We start from the raw sequence: 12,795 nt of genomic DNA, 5'->3' as shown, positions 1-12,795 counted from the left end.
CCTCCCTTCAGTGTGCTCAGGTACCCCTGAGAAGCAAAAGTTGTTGCTGTGGTTTCTACCTCCTAGGTCCATAATCTTCCATTGTATGAAGCAGTGATCTTTTTACCAGTCGATTGACGTGTCAATCATCCATTCCATTTGTGCAAGCCTGTCTTTAGTCTCCTCAGACATGCATTGACGGATGCAATATCTGCTGCCATGGAATGAAATTTCAAAGATGTTTTTATTGTGTTGTCTTCCACCTAAGCCATGGACATCCTGAAAGGTGCTAGTTTACTTAATATGATATCTAACACTGTGTCTTGTTTCAGAGCCCCTTGATTAGTGGAGGTTTTATGAGTTTTTCTACTGAATATCCCCATGAAAAGTAGCTATCAGGCCAGTTTCAACATTCTGCTGGTGTGGTGCAGAATGTGTGCCATACAGCCCAAATCAAAGACATGGGCCAGTGGATGGTTGCATTTTTTGGTAGTTGAATGATGGAATAATGAAGTGACAGCACAAAGTGGGTTCTACAAGTAATCAGTGAGCAAGGGCCAGTGGGAGGGTGCTGGACCTGTCAGCCTTAGGGTGGTCTTGCCCCAAATGTTTTGCTTTCACCCCTCCTATTTTTGCTTATCTCATTTTAGTTGGCCGTAGAACTCTGTGATCTTTACCAGCGCTAACCAATGCTTAGGAGCTTGTGCTCTCTCCCCCTAACATGGTAGAATTGTCGTGCACCCAATTGGCACATTTAGTTCACTTGTAACTCAATAGAACAATATTACCCCATGTACCCAGGACTTGTAAATTAAATGGTACTAGTAGAGCTGTAGCACTGATTGTGACACCCACTTAAGTAGTCCTGTAAAAAAAATCCCAGGCTTGCCATTGCAGCCTATGTGTGAAGTATAAACTACCATTTCAACCCGGCAAAATACACCCTTTACCAGGGCCAACCCTTTCATTTTAAGATTTATAGGTTGCCCCTAGAGTAGGTCCTGAACAGCCCAGTGGGCAGAGTGCAGTGTATTTAAAACGTTGGACATCTACTTTTAGGTTTTGCACGTCTTGGTAGTAAAAAACCATTACATCTGTTTTTCACTGCTACAAGGTCTGTTTCTCCCATAGGATAACATTGCATTTTTTCATTACGTTTAATAAGTGATACATTTCAATTGGGAGTGGGCAGAGAGGTCGGTATTGTTGTCTAAGAATTTTGATTTAAAGCCCTCTTTAATGGTAAGGTTAAATTTTAACCCCTTCCATGCTCATGACGAGCTCAGCTCGTCATGAGGCAAAGTTGAGCTGCTCTCATTGACCTTCAGCACAGGAGGGGAGATCTCAAAGCAGCGATGGTGTTAAGCCACAATTAAAAAAAAAGACACTTTTGAAAAGTTACAATTTTTTGGTCCCAAAAATGGTGCCTGAAGCCTGCATCCGGAGTAAATGTTTAGGTGTATCTGGCAGTTTGTCTTTGTGTGTTGCTCCCAGATAGTATACCAAAGGGAGTATAGGTGCAGGCAGAATGGGCTAGACTGGCGTAACGAGGGGGAGGAACTGTCAACTACCACACTTGTACATCACAAAAGCTCTGCTTGAACACACTCACAAAGGGTTGGTCAATAAGTCTTATGGGTCCCCTGACAAGCTGGAGCCAGGGCCAGGAGGAAGTGGATGCTTGACACCTCAGGGGGTGGAAACATCAGAACTTTCATCTACTTCAAAGTGGCAACCAGGTATAAATAATGGAGCCTCAGCCCCAACACTTTAGAACACATTCGGACCAGTGGAATACTCAGAAGGAGTTCAATGCTGCTTTGCTGCATGAAGGGCAGCAGTGTTGCTGCCCTGCTGTGCTGCCTGCTACCGTCCTGTCCTTCTTCCTGAGTGATAATGACTGGTCAATTTTGAACCCCATACCTGGACTCTGCCAGTTGTGAGTCTGGCCCTCCCAAGTGGTGCCACCATTGTCCTGGACCCTTAGAAGTGGACCTGAATGTGCTCTGCCAGCCCTGGTGTGTTCCCTGCAGAACTGATTCAGACTGATACCTCGCTTTCCAAAACTCTGCACTGGAGACACAGTGTGATCCATTGTGCCCACAGCCTCCTCAGAAATTCCGCTGCACAACGCATCCACAACTTACTCATATTGCAAACCCCTCCTCAAAGGCAATCGTGACATGGACCCAGAACTCCGATTTGCAAGCCCCGCAACAGCTTTGGATCCAGCTTGTGTCCGGAGCATCTTAGATGCAGGACTTTGCATTACAAACCCCTCATCGACGACATCCTCAATGATGATGCAGGACCTAACATCGCATCCACGCAGCTACGTGGAACCATCGATTTGAGACCCATCCCCACTCCAGAACCTCACATCACCTCAGTTGCATGACTCATCCTTGACACAGGATCTCGCAATGCTCACCAACCAGGATTTAAGGTACTCCTACTCTGCATTTGCTCGCACGCCATCCTGACATTTTGGTCTTAAATTATTCATTAACTGTTACTCTATTTATTTCTAAATTAGTGTGATATTTCTCTTGTGCTTCATAAAAACTTTACACATTGCCTCCAAGTCAAGCCTGACTGCTCTGTGCTTAGCTACCAGGGGGCTGAGCACAGGTTAATTTGAAATTTGCTTGTAACTTCACCCTGATAAGGGTTGTTGTTGCTGCTTGAGTAGGGTTTCATCCCTCTCAACCAGTAACCAGTTTCTTAAACAGGGCCGCCGGTGGATGATCGCACTCCTTGATAGCAAGACATACTGTATCCATTAAATATGACAGTTTTTTCTTACTGTCAATGACTTATTGTGGCACTGTATATTATAGAGAAAAATCTATTTGGAGCACTGTTGCCAAAGTGTAAATTAAAATATTTTTTCATCTGAAACTGTGATATAGTCTGTTATGTTTGATTCTTCAGCTCTTGGGGATAGGTATGAAAAACATTTATTCAGGAAGCAATGGCTGTTGTGCTTGGGAAGAATCTAACAGTCTCACACTAGTATACACAGGGCTTAATAGTAACAGGTCTTCCAAGATTTCAGTTTCCAATCTTCTTTTACTTCTACATTTTGGCATACTGCCTTCCTGGTTCACAGGGCCTGTCAGTTTGGCCATACATTATCTCCTTGGCAGCTGGGCATCGCCACAGGTGTACTCCCTCTCCACCCATTCACTAGGCTGGTCACAGGTAGCGGTGGGTGGAATTCACAGATTTTGACTCACCTGAACTACTCAGAGTTTAATAAAAACTCCCTAATGTCTGCAGAGTTCTGCTAATGGGCAGAAATAGGCATGTCTCGCTCCTCTTGCTATGATTTAGCCAGAGTAATGTGTTCCATGCTGTAAAATCAGCACATACAGCACCACGCAGTGCACTAGAGGATGCAGCTACTCAAGTTGATTTTGCTGCTGCCCGGATAGATTTTCTTCGCAAGCATCAGCTTTCTGAACGCAAACGGTATTGACTACCCACGACCTCTCGCACTTTAAAAATCTCTCCGTATGTACTCCTATCGACAGGTAATCATGCTAGGTGATGTCAAATTTCACTCGCACTCACCAACTTACCATTTAGGAGCTTCTCTGTGTTACAAGAGTAAAGCACAGTTTCCATGGGTGGAACGGAATATTCTGCCCACCCCTAGTCACAAGCCTTTAGGCTCTAAATCATTCCGAGAAACCCTGTGCCATTGTGATTCACTGGTTTTGGGACAGGTCCTAACTGTTCTGGATTGTATCTCCCCTGTCCCTGCTCTCTCTAAAAACCCTGTCCTTATAGATGAGGATTTCCTGCTCCCATCCTCACTAAGTCATTGAGTGACAATCATTTGGCAACTCGTGAAGCCCACATCAGTGAGCTCAGAGCAAAAGCTCTCTCATGGAGCATTATTCTGATGCTACCATCCATCCCCATTGTCAGACTTTGCCCGCCATATCTATGTCTATGTTCATGTATGTATGTATGCACATATGAGCTATTTGTACTACATGCTCACAGCCAATATGCAGAAGAAGTGGAGGAGTAGCTGGATATTGACTGTTTCTTGATCGTATTGCTCTTTTAACAAGCGGTGTATTTAACACTCTCCTTATTTGGACCAGTGTAAGAGCAGTCCTGATGGATAAAGGTTGATGCTCCAGGTCCTGGGTTCATAGTGAAAGATTATCACTTTTGCATTATACAGGTGTTAGACCTGGCACCATTGGCGTGGGTCTCCCTTCCATTTTTCCCTATTGCCTCATGTGTTTTTCTGGTGTCAGATGCTTTGGGCACTGTGTCACTGCTGTCCAGTGCCACAGTGCAAGTGCTCCCTACTGTAAATTGATGTATTGATTAGTGGTTCCCTGATTGGATGTTTGGTTTACCTGTTAGACCCTACTACAGTGCACTGAGTGGGCCTGGGGCTTGTAAACCCAATGCTGCTAGTGGGCTTGCAGCACTGGTTGTGCCACCCAAAGAAGCAGCCTTGTAAAACATGTCTACGGTATGCTATTGCAGAGCCTGCGTGCAGTCTGGTACTGCCATGCTGACTGTGAGTGCACCCAATTGCCAGTCCTTAAACCTTCCTTTGTCTTCATAATAATCACCCCTATGGTAGGCCCAAGGGCAGGGTGCATTGTAGGTATAAGGTAGGACAAGCCCTGATATGTGTGGCATGTCCTAATAGTGAATTACAGCCATTTTTGTTTTTCACTATTGCAAGGCTACCTGTTCTCCATAGGCCAAAATGGGCTGTTAGAATTGTCAAACCTAACAGGCTCAGAGAACATTGTAGAAATTCGAGTTTAGTATGCATGGACTCAGAATATTAAAATACATCTTTTAGTGAAGTTTATTTTAATATTCTATGTTTGAAAATACCACTTTTAGAAAGTAGGTATTTGCCTTCCTAACCATTTCAGCCCGCCTTTGCTAGGTTGTGTATTCCTTGTCTGTGTTTGTAAGTGACAGGGCTGAGGGATTCCAGGAGACAGACTGGGGCCGACCGGTGGTGAATAGAGAGATCAGCATCTAGATGGGAGGGAGGACTTGAACCTGGGACCTGAATAGGGCTGGGCCTTCCCTCTACAATGCTGGCTCCACCTCCTGTGGTGCGTCTGACGTCTCTGCCCTGCACATGAAAGAAGAGAAGGAAGACTGTCAACAAAGTGCTCCAGGACTGTACGTGCCTTCCACAATGCTGGCTCCACCTCCTGTAAGGCGTCTGATGTGCCTGCCCTGTGCTGTGAAATGAAAGGAGAAGACTAGAAAACAGAGTGCTTCAGAACTGGCTTGAACAGGGCACAGGCCCCTCTCCCCTCAGAGAACAAAGGATTTTGGGGTATAAGTATTTAGACCCTAATCCCATGAAATTAGATCTCTTCTGGACTTACAAGAGAAACCTCTGCTGAGGAGAAGGAACCTGAAGAAACTGAGGAGAGACTATTCCGAAGCTGAAGTGCTGCTTGGGAAATTGGTCTGCAGTGGTTGCCTGACTGCCAAAGAGAGGAGAAAGAACTTTGTGCACTTTTCTTTTAACTTGTGCAAAGATCTCCAAGGGCTTGGAAGAGAGCTTGCCCCCCGACCGAAGTCCCAGGACCAGTGGACTTCACCAGCCTTTGTGAATTGCTGCTGGAAACAAGTGGCTACAGAGGCAGGGAGTTGTGACTGACTCTCACGACTGGCCCGGTGTCCTGTAGGCACCGCATCAAGCAACGTTCGCCTCGAACAACGCAAACTCTGCGCTCACCGACTGCCGTAACCGAGCCGTAGCCTGCACCGTGACTGGAAGGACACTGCGATGTGCAATGCCTCGCTACACCGAATCGAACTGGTCTGACCGACGCGGTCACTGCTGCTGACTTCAAGTCCTGTGACAGCACCGGAGTTGGGCACCGCCTTGCACGCTTTGCGATGCACCGCCCTGCTCACACGGCTGTCCGGAATGATCGACGCCTGTTCCCAAACTCCGGCTCGTTCACCGCACCGCAAGCTTCAAGCACCGCCTCGAAGCACCATCTCTCCCTGCAATGCAAGCCTTGAATCGACCGACTCTGTCAATGGGCTACTGCCTGCACCGCATCGAGGGACCATGCATCCTGCAACGCTTCCTTTCTGCACTGCGACGATCACCGATAACGGCTCGCACATTGTTGCTGGCCGCCTCAAGTAAAATGTACTGTGACTGAGTCTGTCGACCATTTGAGTGGGCCCGTACCAACGCAGTCTGCTGGATGAAATGAAATGAAATGAAATTTGATTTGTAAAGCCCATGGCGGCCCTACAGTGTCCCAGCGCTAACAAAACAGAGAACAGGAACAAACTGAGAGGGGTACAGTTACTTAGAGGATCTTGGGAAAAAGAAAAGTTTTAAGAGACTTTCGAAATTTAAGATAACAGGGTTCGGTCCGAATCTGCCTGGGGAGAGAGTTCCAATTTTTTGCCGCATTTACTGTGAAACGGCGTCCCCCTGTGCGAGTCTTCCTCACTCTTGGGACTATGGCTAGGTTTCCCAAATCCGACCGGAGGGCCCGGGAGGATTTATAGGGGCAGATCAGGCTCCTAAGAGCCGGGGGTCCTTTGCCCTGGAGCGCCTTGTGGGTGATACATAGCGATTTGAAGACAATTCTTTCGTGTATTGGCAGCCAGTGAAGAGCTCTCAATGCTGGTCTGGCCGAAGATCTTCTTGAAGCCCCAAAAATCATCCTGGCTGCTGCATTCTGCACCCGTTGCAGGATATTAATGGTGGCTTCAGGAGCCGCTAGGAATAGGACGTTACTATAGTCCAGTCTGGATAGAATTAATCCCTGGATCAATAGTTTCCTGGACTGGAAAGGCAGAAGGGGAAGAACTTTCCGCACTGCTCGAAGCAGGTCAAAGCAGATGCCTGCGACTTTCTGTGCATGCATCCTGAAGGTTAGGTCGGGCTCAAACCACACCCCCAAGCTTTTGATTTTTTCTTTCGGTGTGGGCAGCTCACCCATACAGGGAGGCCAAGAAGCTTTAGGGAGAGATGTAAAGTGATGACCCAGGAGCATGATCTCTGTTTTTGCTCCATTGAGTTTGAGCCGTGAGCCAGTCATCCAGGAGAATATTCCGGCAAGGCAGGCTGAAAGATTGTCCAGACATCCATCTTGTTGAGTTAGCGAGACGACTAATTGGGTGTCGTCTGCGTAGGTGACTGTTTTGATCCCAAAGGGGGCCACCACCTCCTCCAGTGGGGCCATGTAAACGTTAAACAAGGTAGGGCTCAAAGAAGAGCCCTGAGGAACTCCACACTGGAGGGGGGTTGATTTGGACAGTACACCACTTTCCCAAACGATCGCTTATTCAAAAAGGATTCAAGCCATTTCAGGGCTAATCCTGTTATGCCCACTCTGGCGAGACGGTGGGCTAATATTTCATGGTCCACCGTATCGAACGCTGCACTTAGATCCAGGAGGATCACAACTGCGGAACCTCCTGAATCTAAGATGCACCTTGCCTCCTCTGCCACCACTATAAGGGCTGTATCAGTGCCCTGTCCCGGGCGAAAACCCGTTTGGGAGTCACTCAGCAGCCCATTGCATTCCAAGAACCCCGAGAGCTGCTGGTTGACCATTTTTTCAGCAATTTTGCCCAGACCGGGTAATAATGAGATCGGGCGGACATTGGCCAGGTCCGAGGTATCAAGCCCCGGTTTTTTCAGAAGCATTTTGACTCTGGCCTGTTTCCAGCTGGGTGGCACAACCCCGCAGGTAAATGAGGAGTTGAGCAGCTCTGTTGCTAGGGGGGCAATAGGGTCTGCAATCTGTTTAAGGATGTACATAGGCGCCGGGTCAGATGGAGATCCACTATTCAAGGAAGATAGGGCTTTACAAAAATCCTCCCTGGTGATACAACTAAAAGAGCCCAGCAAGGGGCCAGAGGTAGGTGCCAGGTGAGTGTCGCCACAGGAAGTAGCGACGTTCTGTGGTAGGCTATCAAGGATTCTTTGTATCTTGGAGTCAAAGAAATCCGCTAACTGATTGCACCTTGCTTCAGTATATTCTTGGGAAGTTACCGGGGAAGGGACCTTAAGAAGTTGTTTAACTATTTTAAACGTTTCTTTCGAGGAATTAGATGATAAATGGATTTTATTCTCGAAGAAAGCCACCTGAGTTTTTTTCAGGGAGGTTTTATAGAGTCTCAGGGCAGATCTATAGGCCGCTTTATTATTAACCGCCCAGTCTTTCCTCCATCTGCGTTCCAATTTTTTGCAGGTTTTTCTAGGATCTCTGAGCTCTGTAGTGTACGACGGCGATTTGAAAGTACTGCTTTTCTTAGTGACCATTTTAAGAGGTAGTACCGCATTCAAGGAATTATTAAGCCAGTTACGAAAGCTTATATCTGCCACCAGAGGATCTGATTTTACAGCAGGGGCAGTTTGTTCTAGGGCTAGTGTCAGCTTCTCCACAGATAACTTGGGCCAAGCTCTCTCTAGGGTGCGGGACGTGCTGCACATCTCCCTTCTGTACAGATTTTCCATGAAAATGGTACTACGAAATGGTCAGACCATGGCACAGGCAGTGGGAGACTAGTCATAAGCTGGTTGCTATTTGAGAATATGGGGTCTAAAAGGTGACCTCTGATATGAGTTGCCTCTTTATTTATGAGTTTCAGTTCGAAGGCATTGAGGTTAGAACTAAGATCTATGGCCACTTTGTCATTAGGGTCATCAAAATGCAGGTTCAGATCACCCAAAACCAGGAAATTAGGTGATAAAGCTGCTGCCGCTAAAGTAGATTCCAACAAGGATCCTGCAAACTGTCTTATACAGCCCGGCGGGCGATAGATCAGGAATCCTGAAAGAGAGTTGGTAGGTGTTATTTGAATACTGAAGTGGACACTTTCTGAGTCTGATATAGCACCATCCTCAATTCTACAAGTGAGTTTATCTTTGTAGACTATGGCAAGCCCTCCTCCCTTCCCTTGTTGCCTATGGTGACACTGGATAAAAAATCCATCTGGGAGGGCAGTGGTGATATCAAACTCAGAGTTTGGGGGTAGCCACGTCTCGGTCAAGAAAAGCACGTCGAGATTACCTTCTCGAATCAAAAGGTTAATTGCTACAGAGTGCTTTGGTTGAGATCTGCAGTTCAGAAGTGCCATCCCAAAATCCCTGTAAACCTCCTTACCAGTTTCCCTTGTTGAGGTGGGATTCGGACAAAGCTTGCACCGACTGAATTGTTTGTCAAAACTCTCAAACTGGCGACACCACAAGCCTTCCTTGTCTTGTAGCTTCAAGAGTTCCTCCCTAGAATACCCTATCTGCCGTTTAGAGGTCATGGGCATAGTAACTGGCCCTATGCCCCGTCTGGCCCAGACGGGCCCAGACGGGATTGCCTCTGGCGGGCCATCAGCGCGCCCGCTGCTCCCGCCAGCTGCGCGGATGGTAAATGACCTTCATTTTATAGCGCCCGAGCCGTCACTCACCCGACCACTAGTGCGCTAACCCAGCCTTTCGCCCCAAGATGGCGGCCAAAGTCGTCGCCCCCGGGGAGGCTGCCTGTAACCGAGTAGAGCCCTAAATCGGCCCTCGGATTGCCCAGCAGAGAGTATGAAAGAAGCCCCAAGGATCAGTGAGCAAAGTCAGGTAAAAACAATGCAAGTACACAAACAATAGTGATTTTTAAAATCGTCACTGCCTCTAGGCAGGGGAAAGCAGATACAGTAAGAATAAGACCTCACTCCTGGATTCCGCCTCAAGAGCTCTCTGTTCAAAGCAAGTTGCGCTGTTAATGCTTTGGTTCCCAATTTATAGCGCCCGGGCCGTCACTCGCTTGACCACTAGTGCGCTAACCCAGCCTTTCGCCCCAAGATGGCGGCCAAAGTCGTTGCCCCCGGGGAGGCTGCCTGTAACCGAGTAGAGCCCTAAATCGGCCCTCGGTTTGCCCAGCAGAGAGTATGAAAGAAGCCCGAAGGATCAGTGAGCTAAGTCAGGTAAAAACAATGCGAGTAAACAAACAATAGTGATTTTTAAAATCGTCACTGCCTCTAGGCAGGGGAAAGCAGATAGAGTAAGAATAAGACCTAACTCCCGGCTTCCGCCTCAGGAGCTCTCTGTTCAAAGCAAGTTGCACTGTTAATGCTTCGGTTCCACAATTTATAGCGCCCGGGCCGTCACTCGCCCGACCACTAGTGTGCTAACCCAGCCTTTCGCCCCAAGATGGCGGCCAAAGTCGTCGCCCCCGGGGAGGCTGCCTGTAACCGAGTAGAGCCCTAAATCAGCCCTCGGTTTGCCCAGCAGAGAGTATGAAAGAAGGCCCAAGGATCAGTGAGCAAAGTCAGGTAAAAACAATGCAAGTAAACAAACAATAGTGATTTTTAAAATCGTCACTGCCTCTAGGCAGGGGAAAGCAGATACAGTAAGAATAAGACCTAACTCCCGGCTTCCGCCTCAGGAGCTCTCTGTTCAAAGCAAGACTCTGACTCTGCTAGACTCTGTTATTTTTAACAACACTGTAGTCCGTCCGGGCTACCGACTCGCACAGAACTTTGATTTAAGCCTTTTTAACCAGAACTCTTCAAATCTAATAGTACTGTGGATTCTGTTTGTCGTTTATTGGTCTTGTGGTAACTCTATATAAAGTATAACCTATTTTTCATATAAAACCTTGTGTGGTGTCCATTTGTAGTGTTATCACTGGGTTACTGTATGTGTTCACAAATGCTTAACTTACAACGCCTTTGAAATAAGTCTTAAATGCTCGCGCCACGCCACCTAGAGGGTGAGCAGGGGTTAGTTTAGGAGTGTAATCCCCCTTACTTTGACTACAGCAGAGGGTCCCTATTTGTTACAAGTACCTACCTGTGCTAACTAGAGACCCCCAATTCTAACAACAGGTTTGGTAATATTCCTTAATCTACATTTCTATAATGGCGTTGGTGGGATGGCTGAAAACCTTTTGTGTATGTTACAGTTCATGTTTATAATCTTTTTATTATTGAATATACAATCAATTATTTAATTTTCCTTTAAAAGGAGAACGGTTGTGATGTGTGGGGATATTACACTTTAATGTGCAGCACCCAGAACTTAAAATATTTATATCAACATATTTTTGTTAGTGTCTGAGATAAGAGTGTATCCTGGGGGAGCATTCTGTTGTTGTCTGCTGTAGATGTCCAATTGCTGTGTTTTCATTTGTTCTTCTTCAATGTAATACTGTTCTGACTACAGCTACCAGAAGGTTGTGACTTGTAGCCACAGCGGAGGGTTGCCTGTGATGCAGGTGTAAATGATGCAGCTGATTTTGAAGAGGGTATTGGCCAGCAAGTGGAACCAGTGAAATTCAACTGGGGTGAGGGAGATTTGTTCATACTTTTTCAAGCTTGTGGTGATTAGTGCCTGTGGGTAGGATTCCAATATGTGGGGCCAAAGATCAGGGCTCCATCCATATGTGAAAGTACAAAAGGCGGAACTGTTACACTTTCTTTTTAGTGATATGTTTCTTCAGGATGAATTTGCTGTTAATGTTTAATATGCGTGCTTGACATTGGGTAAAGGATAGGGGTTCAAATCTATCCGAGCTCATGTCTTAGAACCTCTTGCAGAAGTTGTTGTTTGTTGTTGACAAATAATAGGGATCCTATTTTGGGGATATTAATGTGAAGTAGGCACTGTATGAGGTGTTGGCAGTGTTTGAGTTGTTGGATGTAAGCAATGAAAGAAGTATTCAAATAGAGTTGTGTGTTATCAGCATGTTGGCCAATTGTGATGCTAAGATTGGTGAGTAAAGCTCCAAAGGTATTCGTATAGATGTTGAATATAACAGGGACAAAATAGAAACTTGAGGTGCCCCAAAGGTTATATGGATATTCTGGGACCTGGAGGTTCCCATGTGAATGAACTGGTGTTGACTGGATAGGTAGGAACAGAACTAGTGAGAGAGGTTTTCAGTGAACCTCATTCAAGACTTCACATCATGAGCGAAGGTGAGACCAACAGTGTGGAAGACCCCTAAGAAAGATGCAGATCATATAGTATTAGTGAGATACAATCTTTATTCCTCAATTAAAATTCTTTAATGCGAGAACACAGCACAATTGTCTCAATGTTATCTTTTTTAACGTTTGCTTAATGTCCCACCTTAACTTGGAGTAGCAGTTTCTTGAAATAAAAAATGTACAAAACAATGTTACTGAATACATGTTTGCAGGAAAAGAGTTCTGTAACATATGGTTTTTCTCTTGCAAACCTATTTTTAGTGCACCATTTCCAGGACTTTCTATTTTTCAAAATCATGCTTAGATATTGCTACATTTTATACAAAAATCTCCAACTGGCAGAGGGAAATCCTTTAAAACTTTATACACCCATAGGCTTATCCCATAACATTCAAGCACTTGCAAAACCCATTAAAAGCATATAATGTTGCAAATAAATGTGCCTTATCAACACCCCTTCCACCTTAATTAAATCACTCTGGAACACATTTGCCTGATACTTCTGATCCTTAAAATGGTTGTATACGCCAGAGATGATATTGGCGGAGTTCCCCAGTGTGTATTTGCAAACATTTCCAACCAATTCTAGCCATACATTACAAAATTATCAACAACTCCTTTCAGAGTGAATACAATCTTATTGTCTCTTAAAATGGCAATCTGCGCTAATTTTAGTTACCTCTGACCCCAGCGGCCATTACCTTATTAGGGTCATACCGTCATCAGTAGATTTCTAGAATAGAGAGCGACTGATTAGCTTCAAATCTACTTGGTAAATGAACCATCCTTGACTCACAACACTCAGGTTTTGCTCCTGTACTCCGTACATAAACTTAAATGGAGAAAATTTTA

Source organism: Lissotriton vulgaris, chromosome 3_1 (assembly GCF_964263255.1).
Source record: "Lissotriton vulgaris chromosome 3_1, aLisVul1.2, whole genome shotgun sequence".
NCBI lineage: Eukaryota > Metazoa > Chordata > Amphibia > Caudata > Salamandridae > Lissotriton > Lissotriton vulgaris.
Note: the sequence above shows the minus strand (reverse complement) of the source record.